General features: G+C 43.9%; 1 protein-coding gene across 1 annotated transcript in view; it reads left to right on the top strand.

Moving 5' to 3' along the window:
• Positions 1-6762: 6762 nt before the first annotated feature.
• The window catches only part of SPATS2 (spermatogenesis associated serine rich 2), a 433271-nt gene continuing 418022 nt past the window's right edge, over positions 6763-22011 (top strand). The window contains exon 1 of the mRNA XM_086964068.1: positions 6763-6873. The gene's annotated coding sequence lies outside the window, so the exon portion shown is untranslated. The remainder of the gene's footprint in view (positions 6874-22011) is intronic.

Here is a 22011-nt window from a genome sequence, read left to right as displayed (position 1 = left end):
CGACCACATGGACTCTGCTGAGCACGCAGCACTGGACAATCACAAAGCCAATGTCCAAATTTCTTGCAGTACGCACACTGGTCAACAGACAAATTCGAACGAGTATAGGAAGGAAAGGACGAACTATAAGATCCACGTCCACCTCTATCATTACCTCTAGAAGGCGGACTATAAGCCTGAGCCAACATAACCTTTGTTTTCAACTCTTTAGTCTTTTTATCCTCATTACCCATCGCTTCTAATTCCTGGAGTACATAATACTGAGCCATAGTCAACAGAGAAACCGGAGAAGAGGTAGTCCATGCACTTTATCTGGCCTTTAGGCGACTAGCTATTCCTGGCAAAAGGGTTACGACATATTTATCAAAAAACAGATGTCTACCTGTGTCATCTGTCAATGACTGGCCACTAAAATCGTGGAATGCCTCTTCAAAGCGTGTGAAGAAGTCAGAAACTGATTCATCTGCTTTTTGCTTGCAAGACGCTAACACTGTCCAATCTATCTTTTTAGGGGGAATAAGCGTCTTTAACGTAACTAATATAGCTGCCGGAAGATTTTAAATTAACTGAAACGGTTTCTGTGCAGGTTCTCTGTCTTCATCTAACTGCTCTAAATCTTTCCATAATGCAACAAATGTCGCACGATCATCAACTTTACGCACAGTTCTCCACATATCAGGTGGTAATATTAGTCCAAAAAACAGATCAATATCAGGCAAAGTCATAGTACAAGAGCTAATAGCACCCTCAACTTCCTCATAAAAGGCTGCTGGACTCTTTTGCGGATCAGGTAATGCAGTTTTAAGGGCCATGACATCTGCTCTATTCCAAGGAGTGTAAACCCAATTATAAATAAAATAACCCTTTGCATCTGTAGAAGTCTTATCATCACTTGTACCCGTTCCTTTAGGAGGAACATAAAAAGGTGCGGCTTCCCGCATGGGTTTCACATTAATTACAACATTCTTATATGTTTCAGGAGTAGAAGTTCGTGCCATGCTGATCTGGGATGTTTGTGCAGAGGTGTCTGCTGCCTTTTTCTCCTCTCGCAAACGGGCTACTTTAACACACAGTTTAACCAAGCACCTGATCGTGTCAGCCACCTGGGAGAAGACAAAACGACCTTCACGTAGTTGTTTACAATCATTTGCTACATCATCGGGCTCCATTTCTACTGAATATTTCCTGAACCGTTCAATAACCTCTGCAGCAAATGTATCAGTAAAATATATTTGCTCCCTTTCCTGCCAATCTTTTATACTATCAAAAAGTTCAGAAGCAGTGGCAGTACTACGAATGGCTTTACGCGCAGCAGATCTAATGTCAGACGCACGCCCAGCAGATAACATTGAGCGAGTTTCTCAAGCTTTGTTCTGGTCTGTAGGAGAGTCCTCATCCGACTCGTAAGGAGCAGAAGGAAGAGTATTCGGAGGTGGACAATGGTCTAATAAGAGAGAATCATCTTGGGGTTTATTAAGAATAGGATAAAGAGGTCTACGAACAGCATATTGGCCATTTACCTGTAAATGACGCTCCCTATCTTCCCTCTCTTTAATTTCCCTATTTTTCATTTCCAATGCTTTCGCATGAATGCTCTTACATTGTTCTTTTTCAATCAAAGCTTGCTCACACACTTCTTTCTCCCACATTCGCACACAGTCAAACATATCTTGCCTAGCCTTTCGCTTAAACATTTGTTGTTCCACATACTGAATCTTTCGTAAATCAAATGACGCATGCATAGGCCAACGCAACTCAGGATCCTTACGAGTGTATTTATTCCATAACGTGCTGTACATTATAGAAGAAATACCATACTTAATATACATGTCCCTATTAGGCGCCCCCTCCGGGGGGGCGGTTGTGCGTCATCGAGTCGCAAACTGGTACCTCTACAAAAGCAACACATCCTACGAAGTGTGCTAAAAACAGGCATGCCAAAAATAGTGCAAAATATGCAGTATTATATTCAAAGTAGCGCTTAAGGTACTCTTTGTACGTTGCGCCATTCAAACAAATTCAAATAGAGAAAAATCTACTCATTACCAGACTATATAAATTGCAATTCATATATACCTTACAAACAAATACTAATATTGGCCAATCCTTCAAATCAAAAGCCACAGTAAGTGTTACTAAACTACCTTACCAATCCAAGGCATCAAAAACCAACAGCAAGTGCCGCAGAACGACTCTTACCAATCAAATGGTGTCCAGGTTCCAACTGCCAAGTTCTCAAATCGACCAAATGGTTACTGCACGGCGAATCAACAGAAGAGATCTCAGTCGAGGACCGGCCCCACCTGGATGGTCAGATCAGAAAGAAAGGAAAAACGCAGTGGTTGCCAAGACTCGGGTCTCCTCAGGCAGCGATCATGTCCAAAGCGAGATTCCAATCCTTCGTCTCGACCACTCCTTCATGCATCCGAGTCTCTGATGAGCCCCACGAGGGCGCCAATTTGTAGTAGTGGGCCTCAGCAAGGCCTACCACTGCAAGGGATTCACCCTTCTCTGCACAGAGTCCTCAGACCAATAGGAAGAAGTTGGCACAGAAACTGGAATAGAAAATACAGAGTTTATTAAACCTCAGGAGGTGGAACTACATTCACACAACACACTTCGGTAATGTATGAAGTAGCAAACTGAATGGAAGGAACTTGGTCCTTTGATACTCACAAAGGGGCTCAAATGAAGGCGGTACAAGTACAAAATGCTGGTTTCAGGTAGATATAAGGTCATACAGAAAATGCACAGTCAACAAGTGGGAGGAGCCAACAGTTGCTAATTCTGGTGAACACATCCTGACAGTTACAGGCTAACAGCAGCTGCATGGACAGCTGCAAGCTCAACTGAGCATGTGCGAAGGTGGAAAAAGCTAAATATAGTTCGTCTCTAGGCAGATTTCAAGAGCAGTTAACAGAAAGGTAGGACAGAGCACATGGCGAGCACATGGTAGCACATGGCAAACAAAATGGCTGAAAGAAATATAAAATGGATTCCTCAAAACGGACAAGATAGTCTCTAATTACAGGATGGCTTCTGCTAATGCTAACCTAATTGCTGCCAAATTACAACACTCCGGGGTCTGAAAAAAGAACGTCTTGTTTTGGAATAATAATTAAAGCTTGTCCATGAAGAGCAACATGTATTGAATTCTAAAGTTTCTTAGCTTTTCCTTGACGGAGTCGAAGGTTCTTCTCTGTTTCTGGACTTCTCTGGAGTAGTCGGGGAAAAGCATTATTTTAGAATTATCCCTCGGGACCTCTCCCAGGCGTCTCATCTCACTTAATACTAAGTCTCTATCCTGGTAGTTTAAATAGCGGGCATTGACTGGCCTGGAGGGGGACCCTGCCAGAGGCCTGGAGACGGGCATCCTGTGTGCTCCTTCAATCATGAAGCAATTGAAAACTGGGCATTTGTGAGTGTGTCTTTGAGTCATTTGAGGAGAAAAGATCCCAAGTCAGCCCCCTCCATCCCTTCCGGGAAACCAACAAAGCGCAGGTTGTTCCGCCTCGCATGATTTTCCACGTCGTCTCCTTAAAGGAGGCCATCAGCCGGGCAACTTCCCCCCTAAAGTTGTGTGTTACATCCTCTGTCTTCGAGATACGCTGCTCTGAATGTGCCACTCTTTCTGCCATGTTGCAGAGGTCTTGACTCAGCAGTGTCCATCTGTGCGTACTTCTGCTATCCTGCCTTCCAGCTCCTCCCTGGATGATTGTATTGTCAGCAGCACTGCACTGTCTTGCATAGGTGCTGGATTAACAGTCGCCTCTGGCAGTGGAGTCACCACTTTGGTGTACCTGTCCATTTTGCCCTGCCTTTGGGGCCTTGTCTTTAGCCATGAGTTGTCACCATTTTCTTTACCTCAATGAGTCAATCCAGGTGTGTCAGGGTATTGTCCGGCCTGAGAAACGCTGCTTTGTGGCCGACTGCCCAGCCCCATGAGGTCCCTTCCTCACTTGCACTTGATGTTGTTATGTGTCTCAGCTGTTGGCTTGCTCCTGCCTGTGGGTTCTAGGTATTGTCAGTGCTACTTGCTGTAGATTGCTACGTCTCCGCTGTTCCCTTCTGCCTCTCTAATGGGGATAAGGGGTGCCACTCTAGCCTATCTCTTGTCTCCCGCCTGCACGTCGACTCCGCGACCACCAGATCTGCGCGGGGTCTTCTTGATTAATCGTGTGTTGCGTTAATCTGGGAGGTCGCTAGAAGTCCTTACACGGCGGTACTCCCACCTGAGGGGACACTCAATGTATTCTTCCTGCACCGGCACACCTCTATCCGTCTCTGGGATTCCCCGGTTGGGAGTGGGAGGATCAGCTCCCCGCGTGTGTCTCCTGCTCCTGATTTCACCAAAAAGGTTTCTTCTCCATTGCCACTACCAGTTAGGGCTGTCACTCTGCGTGTTACCCACCCGGGGGTTGCTGTGGCTCTCTCGTCCGGGTGGTATTGACTGGATCCACCTTGGAGTGGGCAGAAGGCAGATCGCCACGTGGGGTCCCACGAGCCCCAGCCAGCCTTTCAGTCATCTCCTCCCCTGCTACAAACTCAGGGTTTACTCATGCTTGCTGGTGCGAGGTGGAGGCTCTCCGCACTCCGGGCGCTTACCCGCAGCCTCCCAACAGATCACCGGGGACTCATGCCCGCTCTACTTACCTCGCAGCAGGCCTCGGCCGGGTCACGATGGGGAAATGCCAGAGCCAAGCCCTGGCTCTATCAGCGCCTCGGGCGCCACCTACTGACTTGGTAGTTTCCGTTTGGCAGCCCCCGCTCGTCTCCCTTCACTCCGATGAGCTGCAGCTGGGGTTCACAGGGTGGCACATCCTTCTCTGTTCAATCAGCCAAACTATGGAACTCTTTACCCCCAACATAAGCTCCACCGACAACCACCTTATCTTCAGAAAACTACTCAAGATTTGGCTCTTCCCCACATAAGCACCATACGGAAACAGAAATTTACAGCATATCCCTCTGTATATAAGCATTTGTTTTCACTATAGATATGTACCTATCTTTGTGTATTACTTTATAAAACATGTAAAATAATTATGTTGTTAAGAGAAAAGAAAATAATAATAACAATAATATTAATCAATAAATAAAAATCATCTTTGGTCTACATGTACATACTTCCATTGTGCATCTATGTACCTTCCATGTACTTGGATCTGTGTGTCTCCTGAAAAAGCATATCCAATGCACTACCCTATTTCTCATCCTGTGCCTCTATCAATATATTTAATCTAAATATACTTACTTCCTTTATGTATCTATATACTTTCAATGTACTTATGGATCTATATATTTATCACTTTCTTCTAATTTAGCATTTCCAATGCACTGGCCTATTTCTCAGCCTATACTTTGCTCAATATATCTTCTTGCCCAACCTTCTGACTCATCTCAAACTTCTTTCTACTACTCCTTCCAATGCACTACCCTATCTCTCATCCTATACATCTATCAATATATCTTCTACATCCACTCTCTCATTTATCCCAAACCCCATACCACTGCTATGAACGCCAAATTAACCCTTTCTAGGCTCTCTCCTGCTCTACCCTCCCTTGCATCATCTGACACCTCTTTTTACTACACCGATGTCCTAAAACAAACCTTTCTAAGCTCGCCGCTCTGACTCCTCCCCTCCAAAACTCCTTTTTACTCATCTAAAAAGCCTCTTCCTACTGCTAAGACCTAAAAAAAAAAATCCTTCACTCTTTTATCCCTCCACTATCCTTTTCAATCAAAATTAACAGACTAACATGGGCACTTCTCAAATTCCATATTCAACTATACTAATATACTGCCCAAATACCTGAATAACATATCTACTACTCAAATTACATCATATTTATAGCATACTAATTTTCAACACTAATCCTTTATGGGTTTCGGAGTGGCGTGCTACTCGTCAGAAAAGCGCTTCAACACCCATCAGGGGTAACAAATGCTATATGAATGCAAATCTTTCTTCCCCTTTTATCCCTCCTCTATCCTTCTCACTCTAAGTAACACTAATATCCACCACTGAAATTACCTCATATTTCACCATATTAATTCACCACTAATCCTTTATAGGCTTCCTGAATAGCGTGCGTCAACAAGCGATAAATAAATACAAACCTTTGTCCTCCTCTATCCTTCTGCTATCATTCCAAATCCAAATAACTGACTAACCTATCCACCACTTAAAACGTGCATGTTTCACTATACTAATTCAACACTAATCCTCTATGGGTCCTGGAGTAGCGTGCTACTCGTCAAAAAAGCGCTTCGACGCCTCGTCAGGGGTGGTACGTGCTATATAAATGCAATTACAATACAATCGAATGTAAGGCATTCCAATAACTTCGGTCGAGTTCGCGCTATATAAAACTGCAAAGAAAATCTACAAAGCGTCAAGCGAAGTCACCCACCTGAAGTAGGTAATGTCATACACTGACGGAACATCGTGCACTCTAGCGATTTAATTTGAGCCCATACTTTTAAAGTTAAAAGCGAAGCTGCTTGCTCCATCATGCGAACTACTGTCATCTTAGAAGCTGACGATGACAAACGTGATTCCGAGGAACCATTGGCGTATCACGTTTAAGTAGAACAATTTTATGGGGTTGTGCAGCGGATCGAGTTGCGTTCAGAAACAAGGGGCGGACTGTGTTTTCTCAGGAAAGTTAATGCGCGTGTTGAAGAGCTGGACTGCCCCGCTCAAGCTACTTCTGGTCTGGAGTGTCTAGGCCGCAGCGCTTCTAGCCGTTGCCAAGGAAACCGGGCGCCGGCCTGAGGACAACCACTTCCGGTCCCGTGGCGCGTCATTTCCGGTACAGGAGGTGCCGCTGGAAACGGGAGAGCGAAGCTGAGCTGAGAGATGAAAATGTGAGTGCTGGACGGGTGGGGAGGGTAGTATCACAACGGAGGTATGCGCATGTGAGGGGAGTATCGCACGAAGGAGTGTAATCAGAGGGGGAGGATTATAAGGAGAAAAGTAGAAACCCACAGAGCGGGAATTAATTGCAGTGGTTTGAGTACTGAAGGGGGGTGTATTCATTCAATGGGCCGCTTACTACGGGGTATGCATTATTAGAGCAGAGTGGCGCATTGGGGTGTACTACAGAGGAGGATGTCGGGTGGAGATTGGCGCTGCAGGAATGTGCTAAAGAGAGCACACGAGGGGGCTACTTAAAAAGACGGCAGACTACTACAATGGGAGATGTGGGGCTGTTACTGCAAGGTGAGCATTAATGAGGTGGGAATAGTGGAGGGGTTGTGGATGGTGACGGGGTGATGGATGCTTCAATAAAAAGTACCACCGAAAAGTACACTGAGGAGAGTACAACCAGGTTGGTGAGTGCTGCTGGCGGAATACTTTACAATGTCAGCGAGTAGCACAGAGCACTCTAGGTGTTTTTTTTTTTTTACATCAGGGGTAAGTGGGTGTTGTTTGGGATAGCCCTGCAGAAAGTACCCAAGGGGAGTACTACCGTGCTGGTGAAACAAATTATGTCAGTGGATGGTGCCTCAGCGTTGTCGACTACAGAAAGCACCACAGGAATTAAGTACTACAGGGGAGAAAACTGTAGAAGAGCAGGTACTGCAGGGGAGGAGAAATGTAGTGTCGAAGGGTACAGCAAAGCTCCAGTACTGCACCCTCACGTTTTCTTGGTCTCTGCCTGGGTAGCTTACCCCGTCCAGATGATTTCGTTGATTTTTGGTACTTGCACTGTTGAATTTATGATAGAATAAGCAGCACTCCCAAGTATCAGAATGTTAAAACAAAAACTGTCCAGGAGAGCTACTGCGCATGAGCCTGGGAAATTTGTGAGAGTTTTTATTTCTTTCTTTCTTTATTTAATGCGATTTTATATAGCGCGAACATTACCCGAAGGTGTCAGCGCGCTTTACAAAAGAACCAGTTGCGTTACATAAGGACTTTAGATTACATGAGTCACAATAAAAGATACAAACCGAAAACATTTCAAATGTACAAGTTGTAAAGTTACTCAAGGAAGAGATACAAACAGAAAAAATTGCAAATGTACAAGTTGTAAAGTCACTCAAGGAAGAGATATAAACGGATAAACTCTAAAATCCCATAGGAATGGTAGTAAATACAAAGGCCTACTACATATTCTAGTGGTTAGAGTTATATATATACAAATAGTAAATTCACTCAGGATTACATTTTTACAGTAATAATTACACCGTGGCAAGCTAAGGGGCAGGGGAAGGAAGAGGGGGAGAACAGAAAGAAAGGGAAGGGAAGGCAGAATAAGGACAGGAAAGTGAAAGTGAAACAAAACGGGTGAGGAACCAGAGGTATGAACAAGATCAACAACGAGGAGTAGGTCCATGGCACAGGAGAGACGATAGAAAGGTCGCCCGGCTGGGACAGAGGAAGAGGTCAAAGATCATTAAGATGGCGGATCAGGGACAGGGGAGTCAAAGAAGAAAGTCACAAAATGGCGGGGAGCATAAGAGTTCAAGTCAGAAAGTTAACCGAGCAAATTCCAAAAACAAGAGCAAATTTTGCGGAGGGTAACTAGAGGGGGAAAAGAACCAGGAGGGAGGAGGGCAGTTGGTTTCAAAGTCATAGCCGTACTGTCCATGAGCAAAATTTCAAGAAAACGGCGGCACTAGTGTCCGATCCGGTGTACATAGGTCAAGAAAGCATGTTGCAGGCGCCAAAGCAGCAGTCCATAGAGCGGGAAGCCACAAAGAGCTGTGTGAGACTTCATATCTCCGCTATGTCCCCAAATCGGGCCAGATGTCTTGCGAGGAGGCGAAACAGTGGGCAGCAACCCGGGCATGCAGTAGGCTGCCCCTCCCCCACTGGCTGTGTCTGCTTCGTACCGAAGTTGCGGGCAGGCAGGACAACCTCAATGGCAGTCTTTCCCTACAGGGGGTAAACTGGCAGAGCTGTACCTTGGGGTGGGGACGGCGAGAGGGCTCGGCAGATCGTCAAAGCTAGATACAGCGGTATCTGGCTCCCATCTTACGACCTCCCGGGTGCAAGCTCGGTATCCTCCAAACGCCATCTTAGTTCACGGTTGCTGAGGAGCGTTTCGTTTCATTGCTCGGCTCACCAATGATCAAGGGAAGTGATGTTGTGTTCTGTGATAGCCGCAGACATTCCGATAGCGGAATTTGTGCTTCATGTGGGTTTTAAGTGCGGCAAGGATCATCCCTTCCTGCCTGCTGCCGCTTCTTGGTGATGTTGTGTGGATAAGAGTACCGCATAACTGGAATTTTCTAAAAAGTTACAGAATTCTATAGTGCCGTGTCCCGGAACAAGACCGTGCATATTGTGGAATAGGGTACTGCTTGGGGAGAGTAGTACGGGAGAGGGGTGGGGATGGGTGTACAACATTGCAAAGTTTTTCAGGGAGGCTAATATTAAAAGCTATAGAGTAATACAGAATGGGAAACATAAGACCTTATTGTATGAGGAGAGTAATACATGGGGAAAATGCACAACTGGAGGATGCTAAAAAGCACTTGATACTCCAGGCAAAGGATCCTCCTGAGCTGGAGTGTACCGAAAGGGCAGTTTCAAAAATTACAGTAGAGATTCCTCTGGGCCCTCACAGCGTGGGGGGGGGGGGGGGGGGGAGCATTGAATTCATATGCAACTTCAAAGGACTTTTCTACATGGCTGGAGAGTAAAGCAGAATGAGTGCTGCAACAGGGAGTAAACTAAGTGGAGAGACCTTTATGGTGGAGTGTGTACTACAAGTTGGTAACAGGAGGGTGGGCTGCTGCTATACGGATAGGCTTTATTGACTGATGGGTAGTACGTTGAAAGAGTACTTGAGTAGAAGTATGTACATGAGGTGTCTATACTAAAGGAGACATTGATTCTAAAGTGATTTAATAATAGACTGCCTGTGCTATGGAGGGAGCATTCTAGTACTAGAGTTTGTATCAGTGCTTAATATTACTGTGAAAACTCTGCACATAAAAAGACAGAAACTTTATTGCCCGCCTCCCAAGTTGGCAGATCGAGCCGCAGTTCTGGCACTAGTATAATAGTGATGAAATACCCCAATAACCTATTCCCAACCGACAGTATGGATGGGGTTAAAAGAAATACCCAGAGCGAGATATAATGACAGTGTTTAACAGTGCAGTTATTATGCACAAATTAATTCCATGTAAGCGCTGAACTAATGTACAGCAAAAGAGCAGCTATAGCCTAAACAAGTGGAGAATTGTGATATAAATGTCTGATTTGTTTATAAAAACGAATTCAACAGATTCAAACAAAAAAAGATAGGACAAGCCTATATTTTTTTAATGTGCTGAGTTCTCCTTCTCGACTTTGGAGTCGTCGTAGTGTTGATATTAAATTGTAGTTTTCTGATTACGGAAAAAGAGTAAACGTACTCAAGCGTGAACGTTTACCATTGTGAATCAGACTCTGAGTGAGCATCACAACTATAGGGTGGAGGACTGGTCGGGAGAGGAGTAATATCACTAAAGCTGTAGTATCACTAGACGTGATGCTAACTTTTAACAATACATAGAAGGGGGTTCCACATTTTTGAAGTCAATTATGAATGCCACAGAAGTGTGAAGCAGTTATCCCCCAAAGTAAGATGTATGGTCCCAAAGCAGAGATTAGGTAGGAATATTGGTACTTTTGTTGAGAGTATCCATACAAAGTCAGAAAAAACAGAGGGTGTTCGAGGAGTAGGAGATTTTGCTATTTAGGAGTGTGCCACATTTTTTTTTTAGTGCATTGTCACCCTGCACATTACATGCTTTTGTTTCTTCCTGCCCTTTTCCTGGATTGCTAGAAGTTTTGTGGGGTACAAATATTGGGTTTCTGTTTAGGTTGAGCATAAATATTAAGGAGCACATCTGATCGATGTTGACATGGTAACACATGGAATCGGTCTGTGTTAATGTAATGGGTACGTGAAAACAGGTATTGTTCCAGTGGGCCCCTACAACCAATTTGTATAGGCATGGTGTTACTGGAACCAGTCACTGTTTACATTGTTATGACCGGGATCAAGCTTGTGTCGACATAGTGTGAACTAGGAACTTGCTAATGCTGACTTTAGGGATTGTGATGTTGCTGGCAGCCAATCAGAGCATTTGCTCACGCAGAGCAAATTCGCTCCCGATGGAGCGAATTGGCCCACAGGCCCCAAAAATTCCCCGGGCCAATCAGAACGCTCAGTTTTTAAATTGCCACTCCCACAAGAGTTTATCTAGCCTCTCGCAGACCCAACTGTCCTGATATCTATGTTTTTTAAAACCTGAATTTCTCCAAGCCTACTGAACGGATTTACGCTAAATCACAAAAAAGCACAATCTGCATACCAAGATCTAACTTCCTGCCAAGTTTGGTGCACTTCCATTAAGCAATGTTTGCTGTAACCTTGTCTAAAGAAGTCTATGAAAAATGCACTGGGATTTTGCAGTTTGAGACCCTTCTTCTCTCTCTTTTTTTATGTTTATTTTCTTTTCTTGACATCCCACCCCCTCCCCCACTTGAAACTTCTGACGCACAAACTAGTCAAAAAGTAGCATCTTTTTGGAAAGTTACCTAGATCTTCATCAAATTGGGGAAAAGTTATTAGAAACACAAAAAAGCTTTTCCTATGAAACAGCTGACCCAACTATAACTAACCAGTTAAAATTGATGTGTATATGTATATGTGTATATGTGTGATTATATATTTATATACATTTTTACCCAGTGGCAGTCGTCACTGGTAGTTATAGTCTCCAAGTGCAGAGAGATTCCCCCAGTCCTTCACGAGCCACTCCGGTCTCAAGGTGCAGAGGTATTTTTTCTTCGGCCGAGAAATGTGGCGTGTTTCAACCACACACCAGGTCTTGGTCTTATATCAGAATATCAGAAAAGAACATAACACTGCACAGCTTCTCATCCAAAATTGAAAAATCATAAATACATGATCAATGCTATGAATTAAACAACCTTGATCAGAATAACATTATTATCTACTGACATTTCACTGTACGCGCTGTCCATAAAATTTCAGTTTAAAAATCACAAATCTGTGCCATTGCGCCCATACATGCAGGCTTCATCGATGAATGGGAAACAAATCAAAAGGTGCAAAAGTTCACATAAAGATTTAAAATTTAAAAATAAGAGAGACTGTGTGTTTCAGGACGGGTACAGAATTGCAAAATGCATGACATGGTCTTATTTATGCATAAAACTATTTCAAGTTACCTAGTTTGCTTAAAACAATATGGTTCTAAAATTATGTATTCTAAGCATAGTGCCCAAGTGGGAACATAATTAATTGCATTTGTTATAAAATTGTTCATAACTTGGTCATGTAGAGATGTAGTCCAAGTGGGCAATTTCCAAATTGCACCCATCTAGTTATATCGTAAATCATCAATGTGCACATTTGTTGGAGAAGTTCTCCAAATTCTAACGAGGGACCTTGCCTTCCATTCAAAGATAATATAACTCTTGTTATTCAAAGTGTAGAATTATTCAACATAGATGCACCTGTCTTCCCACACAATTAGGGTAATTAATGAAGTTTGAGAAAAAAAACTATATATGTGTGCTTGACAGCTTCCCATACAACATTTTACAAAAACGATGACAAAACGAGCAATGACCTAGGCAGTGTCATACCTTTTGGCTTTGATAAGGCTTGTCTACATTCTGATACCATGTGGTGGGACCCACAGCTCAGTTCGTTTTAGTTGAGTGTTTCAGCGGTATGCTCTAGGCCCATGAGAAATCTGTTTTGGGTTGTTAAGCTACTAGATTGCTGTTGGCGTTTTGGGGTTGTGAGGAGTCCCCGACTGTCCAATCTGAAGGCAGGGGGGAGATCGCAGGTGGAGATTGGGACATTCCACTGCACAAAACTATGATGTAGGGTTTTGCTCATAAAATGTCATCGCTCAGTCGTACCTCGTAAAGAGCATGCTGATCTGATAACACCTAGTCTCTTTTCAAGATTGCATCAAACCCAAACAGTAAATTCTTCAAACATCAAATTTGGTTGATTCATTTAGCAGGAAATCCAGTGAGCAACGCATTGGTGTAATGTATGGTCTGAGCCACGTTTTGGTTTGGTAAAGAGAGGTCGAAAAATTCAGGGATTTCAATAGGCAGTGCGAGGATGCTTGAGCCAGGGGTTTTTGGCTCCTAATAAGGCTACAGCTGGTCTCTCAGGGCCTGTAGATTAAGGGGTTTAGACAGATACTGAGATTGAGTCGCAAGCAGGATAGTCTTGAAGGTTAAGACACTGTCATGTTAATACGTCATATTGCATGTTTTTATATACCTCTCCCACCCGCCAACAACTGGGCCCCTTAGCGCTTTTAGTGCACGGTTATCTGAAGGGGCTGTCCTTGAAGAATTCATGACTATCTAATAAGCTGTGTTTCACTGTGTTCTGAAGGGGTGCCACCTTTCAGTGTTAGCTTAGAGTGGAAATGGGGAGGGATGGTGGTTAGCATTGTGTCTAAAGTTGCTGCGTCGCTTGGTGTTTCAGGAGATGATATCTTACGGTACATACTGAATCGGACCTAGGAGGCTACTGCTGAAAGTAAGAAAACAGTTCACAGCTTCTCTCGCTATCGAAACCGCACTCTTAGCCTCTCCATATTTGCCTGAAACTGTTATGGTTTTCGCTCACTTTAAGAATCTGAAGAGTTAAAAATCTTCTGACTCGAACCTCTGTTTTAAAATGTCTAGAAGCATTGCTGTCTCTGATTTTGCTCGACCAACCATCAACGATTCTTTTCAATCGAAATCTCAGTGCTGCTTCATGGGGAGTGTTGTAGTTAGAATGGCACAACTTTTAAACCCTTTTGGAAGTTTTCGTCTTTTTGTATTTATTTTTATACCATATTTAAGTATTGCCTTCGTATTTTGTTTTCTTAAGCGTTAGTATGAAGCATTAAATGCCTCATGGTTTGCTCAACATAGCTTCAAATAAAGTAGAAAAACAAAGCAGTGTCAAATAAAAGTGCATAAATGCTGTGAGACATTTCTTATATAGGGGGAAGAGGAATATTGTTCTTGACTCGAAGTCGCGATATCAGATTAGCAGGAGCAAATCTGATTGACCAATTCTACAAGAGTTTCCAAGGAATGAGCAACACAACGAGTATACATTGCCTCTTTGTAGGTAGCGCAGCAAATATAATGTGGAGGCACGGGCTCATTTTGAATGCACAGTGGTGGCCAATGACGGGAACATACAGCTGCTTCAAGGCGAATGTTTGCAAAGAATGAACAGTAATGGCTAATGGGTGGTGAATGCGTTGTAGCGGTGGAAAGTAGTCTGTAATTTATGGTAGTGGTGAAATCGCTGTACTAATTAATTTACTTTCTAATTGATGACTCCACAGTGGCAGTTAGGAGCAAGTGAGTGTAAAGTGGTGTGGGAAAATGCGAGACAATAGGGACAGTAGTGTGCATAATATTGGCAATAGGCAGCAAAGGCACATCAGTGTTTATGCCGCAGTGAATGTATTCATGTGGCTTGAGGAGTTTGAATATGCTGTCACAGCTTGGTTGACAGGCCTATGGCTAGTAGTTGAGTGCAGAGCGGTGTCCGGTGTGAGCCAAAAGATGACAGTTGCTTAGTAACCATTGTGGATCCTAATAATTATGTCAGGTGGATCCTAATAATTATGTCAGATGAGAGTATTGAAAGATTGCTTCAAAGTTGCAAAGAGCGATGTGTCTTTTCTGAGTCTCCGCCCGGGATAAGATCTTGATCTATTACACTCATTTTCTGAGGTTGTTTGTTGTAGAGTTTAGAGTTATCAACCCAAACATGTTCCACAGCCATTGGGGCTGGACATGAGGAAAGTTGTTCCAAATGGATTTACCTTCACATTATCGTGCACTTTTTCCTTTGTACCATGTCAATGAGTTATTTTTGTTTTGAAGTTATGCCAATTTAGAACAAACCGAATTATAAAGTTGTGAATTTGTATCCAAGTGAAAGCTTTACATTATTAGTGGTTTCTAAATTTCAACTCGAAGCATCTGTGGCTCTAGGATTGAAGGTCTTCTCAAAGGGTTAGTATGTGTGGTGATTAACACATTCCCTATAGAAATAGCAGAGAAGTTCTTGAGTACAAGGTACAGAAGGCTGTGGACAGTTGGGTGGGTGCCACCTGTTTTCAGGCATAGGCTGTCTCAGATGCAGCCATTCGTGTCTGCAGGGTCCTGGATCAGGAAGGTTGTAGGGTTCTACACTTGAAGTTCTGAAGGCAGTGTTTCCAAATCTTCCCATGGTGGTTGAATACTACAGTGGAGAAGTAAAGGTCCTAGCGCAGTTCTTGGTGTTTGTGTGTAAGGACATTGACAGCTGAGGGAAGTCGGATGCTACTTTTGAGGTAAGGAAGGTCTCTGTTGTAGCGTTGGTAGCAGAGGGAAACCGATGGGCTAGGTATGAATATTGGAGGATATGATGGTACATATTTGTATAGAATATCAGGCCACATATGGTACAAGTTTCGACAGAATTTGGGCGCTGTTGTTCATCGGATGCAAAACGATTTTTTCACTTCTGCTTCCAAGTCGTGTACCTGAACATGCTATCTATATTCTTTTTTTTTTTTTAATCAAGACTGTAAGTGAATTTGCTGTTATGTCGTGAGGAGGAGTGATTTGTGAACCCGGAGCATCGCAATGGAGCATGGATAAAATGGTTGTATTTTAAGTGTAATTATTTAAAAAACACTAAGCTTTTGCTTACAGATGCTTCAGAGCACTCAAGAAAGATGTATGGGTACAATGGTGTTGGAGAGCATTAATGATTGGAGTTAAGATAAGATACTCCATAAAAGAGGTGAGTAGGTCTTCAAGCATTTGTGGTATCACATGTGGTTTTTAGGTCTCGGCCTGACGTAGGCAGTGCATGCGCTGCCTCGTCATTCGAGGCTTCTTGGAATCAATACGATTCCAGACGCCTTATCCCAGCCCCGCCTTAACTTTTGATTTGTGCGCGTTGTTTTGCGTCACAAATGATGCTAAAGGCAGTGCAATGATATCACTGCAGGCATGTCACTCCCTTATTGTTGCCACCCTGTCCCTTTTTATCTATGCCCTGCGGGATTGGATCTTTTACCTCCGGCGTTACACTAGAGTCTTTATTTACTGGGGAAGCACTATTTGTTTCCTCTTCCATCAGTCTCTCTGAGACACAGTTGCTTGTTTACAGCGGCTGCATGGCCAGTCTGTTTTTCTGCCAGGGTGTGTTTGAGTGCGTGTGTGAGCTAGAGAGCATGTTTGTGTTGGCGTCAATGTATGTGTCTGTGGTGTTCGTGTGAGAAGTGGCGCCTGTGTGTGTGTCAGTGTGTTCTCTCATTGAGTGTGTATGTGTTTGCTGGCGTCAATGTATCTTAGTGTCTCTGGTGTTTGTGTGAGAAGTGGCACCTGTGTGTGTGTCAGTGTGTTCTCGCACTCAGTGTGTGTGTGTGTGTGTGCTGGTGTGAGATGTCAGTGCGTGTGTGTAAGTTGGTGTCAATATCTGAGTTGTGATGTCTGTGCGTGGGACGGTCACACATTACGACCCCTGTGCCTAATTGTCTGTAGCTGCGTTTTGCCCCTCGATGCCACGGGCCTACTCTCTGCCATGTCAGTGCTACTGAATTTGAAGGGCTTAGACATTATTTAGATGCCAGGATTAACATGTTGGACATGCCTTCATTTGGGCATAGTTTAAGAAATCAATTAGTGGATTTACATGTACCGCATAGGACACAGCTGCGCCTGAGTAGGAGGTGTTAAATCATCGCAGTTAAATAAAACCTCAGTACACACAAGACATTGGCGTGTTGAAAAAGTCTTCCTTTATGACAAAAGTGCAGCTAGTCCCGACTTGGGATCTGACATGGTCCAGTAACTTAATTACTCTGGTCTGACCTGGGTTTTACTATATTCCTCCCCTCACCTCACTTGTCCACATGGCGTGATCCTCTGACGTTAACTCTACCTTTCTGGACCTCATTTGTGTCATCGATCTGAATTGGAAGGGCTTAGAGATTATTTAAATGCCAGGATTAATGCCCTGATGACAAACTCAGGTTTATTTCTGCGATCAGGAGTTTGCGCAGGGATTGTAGTGCATAGCTGTGAGATGATGATCCCACTCCAGATGTTTTACCCTGGCAGATTTCAGCATGTCTAATTTGATGGAATTTAACCGGGGAAAAGGCCTTGAAAAAAATACAAAACAAATGAAATTTCGCACTTTAAACACCGATTCGGAGTGTGAAGACTCATTTCCAAATAAAAAACTTGGAATAGGAGGTATTAATCATACCTTAGCCCGGGCAGTGCTTTTTTTTTACTGGGGAGGTAAATACTTTACGGCCCAGTTCTATTAAGGTTCTCTCTACTCTCTACTATTCACTCTCTACTACTCACTCAGTACTACTCTCTACTACTCTACTCACTCTGTATTACTCTCTACTATTCACTCTCTACTACTATCTACTACTCTACTCATTCTCTACTACTCTCTCTCTACTATTACCTCTTGCAACTCTCTACTGCTCACCTCTACTAATCACTCTCTACTATTCACTCTCTACTATACTACTCTCTCTATACTCACTTTCTACTACTCTCGAGTACTCACTCTCTACTACTCACTCTACTACTCACTCTACTACTCTCTACAACTCACTCTACTCTACTACTCTTTCTCTACTACTCACTCTACTCTCTACTACTCTTTCTCTACTACTCTTTCTCTACTACTCTTTCTCTACTACTCTTTCTCTACTACTCTTTCTCTACTACTCTTTCTCTACTACTCACTCTCTACTACTCACTCTTTACTACTCACTCTCTACTACTCACTGCCTACGCCTCTCTACTACTCACTCTCTTCCTCTTACCTCTCTCTACCTCTCACACTACCTCTCGCTCTACCTCTCTCTCTACTATCTAACCTCTACCCTCTAACTCTCTACCTCTCTACTCTACCTCTCTACTCTCTACCTCCCTACTCTTCTCTACCTCTCGCGCTACCTCTCGCTCGACCTCTCTACTATTCTCTACCTCTCTATGCGCACATATATAAGTGTGGCTCACTGGTTAGAGGCGGCAGACCCGAGAGCAGAGGACGGCCCGGGACCAGGGTTCGATTCCCGGCGCGGCAGGTTTCTGGACCAGGGTCGGCGGACTCGATAATTCTCTCGCCTTGGTGCCCACTCTGATCAGCGATCACACTCGGCAACTCTGGGCATTAGCTTGCCTCATCTTCACTAACGGCCCCACCAGACCGCCGGGGATGCCTGGTCTCACCCTGGAGATACCCATTAAGGGACCATCTCTCAGGGAAGCCAGGAAGGGTTTCGCAGCGGTCGAAGCGCCTTGGGACCCTCCGGGTAAGTAGTGCGCTATATAAATGCCTATACATTTACATTTATATATATATATATATATATATATATATATATATATATATATATATATATATATATATATATATATATTTCATTAGAGTTGCCCCTGTGGAAAGAACACCAAGTGGATTAGATTTCGCCTTGATTTAATGAAATGCTGCAGTTACAACTCCAAAAACACCGGCTTTTCAAAGAATATTGTCCCTCGACCAAACGCGTTTCTAGTTTCCTCTTCGTCAGCAGCCTTGGGACTGCAAGTGTTCAAGGCATAGCTTGTGCATATTTTATCCATTACGAACTTCCCTTTGTGGGTGTGGCCGCACCATCGGCCTTCTGGTTAGTGTAGTTCGCACTCTTACTCCAGTGAGTTTTGCCTTGTTATTGCTCATGGGTCATCAATAACCCCAGTGGGCGAAAGTCACACAGTTCTTTGGGGGTGCACTGCGTTCGCCGCATTTCACCACTTGCACCACCTCCCGATTCACAATGTCATCACTCGAAGGCATCTTGGGCCCGCATTAGCAGTGTCTTCCTTCCGCGACCGGACAAGGCCGCAAACATAAATTCATTAGAGTTGCCCCTGTGGAAAGAACACCAAGTGGATTAGATTTCGCCTTGATTTAATGAAATGCTGCAGTTACAACTCCAAAAACACCGGCTTTTCAAAGAATATTGTCCCTCGACCAAACGCGTTTCAAGTTTCCTCTTCGTCAGCAGCCTTGGGACTGCAAGTGTTCAAGGCATAGCTTGTGCATATTTTATCCATTACGAACTTCCCTTTGTGGGTGTGGCCGCACCATCGGCCTTCTGGTTCGTGTAGTTCGCACTCTGATGGAATTTAACCGGGGAAAAGGCCTTGAAAAAAATACAAAACAAATGAAATTTCGCACTTTAAACACCGATTCGGAGTGTGAAGACTCATTTCCAAATATAAAACTTGAAATAGGAGGTATTAATCATACCTTAGCCCGGTCAGTGTTTTTTTTTTTACTGGGGAGGTAAATACTTTACGGCCCAGTTCTATTAAGGTTCTCTCTACTCTCTACTAATCACTCTCTACTACTCACTCAGTACTACTCTCTACTACTCTACTCACTCCGTATTACTCTCTACTATTCACTCTCTACTACTATCTACTACTCTACTCATTCTGTACTACTCTCTCTACTATTACCTCTTGCAACTCTCTACTACTCACCTCTACTATTCACTCTCTACTATACTACTCACTCTATACTCACTTTCTACTACTCTCTACTACTCACTCTCTACTACTCACTCTCTACTACTCACTCTACTACTCTCTACAACTCACTCTACTACTCTTTCTCTACTACTCACTCTCTACTCTAATACTCACTCTTTACTACTCACTCTCTACTACTCACTGCCTACGCCTCTCTACTACTCACTCTCTTCCTCTTACCTCTCTCTACCTCTCGCTCTACCTCTCTCTCTGCCTCTCTCTACTACTATCTAACCTCTACCGTCTAACTCTCTACCTCTCTACTCTACCTCTCTACCCTCTACCTCCCTACTCTCTACCTCTCGCGCTACCTCTCGCTCGACCTCTCTACTATTCTCTACCTCTCTATGCGCACATATATGTATATATATATATATATATATATAATTGGCTCATACTCCATTTCCTTCGCTATGAAACAAAGTTCAGCACTCCCGGGGTACAGGCAGGTATTTCTTTATTTCGCCATTAGCCGTAGACAGACGCGTTTCGGACGTGAGTCTTTCATCAGTGTTTGAACTTCAACACTGATGAAGGACTCATGTCCGAAACGCGTCTGTCTATGGCTAAAGGCGAAATAAAGAAATACCTGCCTGTACCCCGGGAGTGTTGAACTTTGTTTCATAGCGAAGGAAATGGAGTATGAGCCAATAATTTTAAACGCGTGTACCTTCGCGTTTGGAGCACCCGCTCGGGAGTGACCTGTGATCTATGGTACAACGCGAGCGCTGATATATATATATATATATATATGTATGTATGTAGAAAAGAAGGTTGCCCCAGTAAGAAGCAACACACAGCAAGGTTACAGCGCTCCACTCAGCAGGCGGCAGTGAGGTTAGCAGGACGCACACATTCCAAGCCCTAAACGCGTTTCAAGCTCCTGTGAGCCCTAGATCACTGGCAATATGGAGGCAAGAGACTGAACTGAGAACAGCTGATTTTATTATATCTTGAGTCCCGCCCCAGTGGGGGCCTCGCTCGCAGAGATATTGGCAGCGGCGAACAGTTTGCATCTATTCCACCGTAAATGGATTTTTATCATGACTGTGGGGGAGAGACAGTATCCACTTGGGTTAAGAACTTTACTTTGGAGTCTGATGTGGTGAATATTATTGGGACTACTTGGACCAGCATGCCATTTGCACACGCCCACTGGCTCCCACATTTAGCCTATTATTGGCGTTTCATAGACGACATATTTGTCGTCTGGAAAGGCTCGCAGGATCAGGCTCAGTTGTTTGTGAACGACATTAACATCAGCACTCGTAACCTAAAATTTACAGCTACGATCACTTCAAACTCGGCTGAGTTTCTAGATGTACAAATTTACATTAAACAGGGCCAGTTACACACTAAGCTGCATAGGAAATCAACAGCGGGAAATTCAATCCTCCACGCCCGCAGTGCCCATCCATCCCACACCATTAACAGTATTCCCTACGGCGAATTCATCCGCATTAGGAGAATTTGCAGTGACCAGGATACTTCCAACCGATGTTTAGCAGAGTCATTGCAGAGGTTTCTTAAGCGTGGATATAAGCTAAAACTTTTAAATCATGCGCTCTCGAGATCGTCAGCACGCCCGAGAGATGAACTTTTGACACCTAGCAATACGACTATATCTGAATCTAATTTCTCAGTCCGTCTTATTTATTTATTTATTTATGTATTTATTTAAAATCTTATATAGCGCGCAGCTACCCTTGGGCATCCCGGCGCTTTCCAGACAACATCCGATGGTAGTGGGGACAGAATAGGGCGTTATACCGGAAACAAAAAGGTTTTAAGACCTTTGCGGAAACGCAGTGTACAGGGCTCAGCGCGAAGTTTTAGGGGGAGCGAGTTCCAAAGCTTTGCCGTATTAACTGAGAATCTTCTCCCATCCGTACGGGCCTTTTTAACTCTAGGAACCATCAAGAGATGTTTCATGTCTGATCGCAGCGTTCTGCAGGCTTTGTAGGGAGTCACTAGGTTTTTTAGAATAAGGGGGCCTTTACCTGCGAGAATTTTATGAGCAGTACAAAGTGCCTTAAAGGTCACTCTCTCCCGCACGGGGAGCCAATGCAATGCCTTCAATGCCGGTTTCGCTGATTGCGTCCTCGGAATGTCCATAAGCAGCCTTGCCGCTGCATTTTGGACCTGTTGAAGGGTCTTAAAGGTCGATTCAGGGGCGCCCAGAAAGATGGCGTTGCTATAATCGAGTCTGGATGTTATAAGACCCTGAATCAGCAGCTTCCTCGATGTTAACGGTAGTAGAGGAAAGATTTTCCGTGCTGACCTAAGCAGGGCATAACACACTCCTGCTGTTTTCTTGGCTTGGGTGCGGAAAGACAAGTCTGGTTCTAGCCAGACTCCAAGGCTCTTGATCGCAACTTTGGGGGCCG

The sequence above is a fragment of the Lissotriton vulgaris genome, chromosome 1_1, assembly GCF_964263255.1.
Source record: "Lissotriton vulgaris chromosome 1_1, aLisVul1.2, whole genome shotgun sequence".
Taxonomy (NCBI): Eukaryota; Metazoa; Chordata; class Amphibia; order Caudata; family Salamandridae; genus Lissotriton; species Lissotriton vulgaris.
Note: the sequence above shows the minus strand (reverse complement) of the source record. Positions and strands in the feature narration are given on the sequence as shown.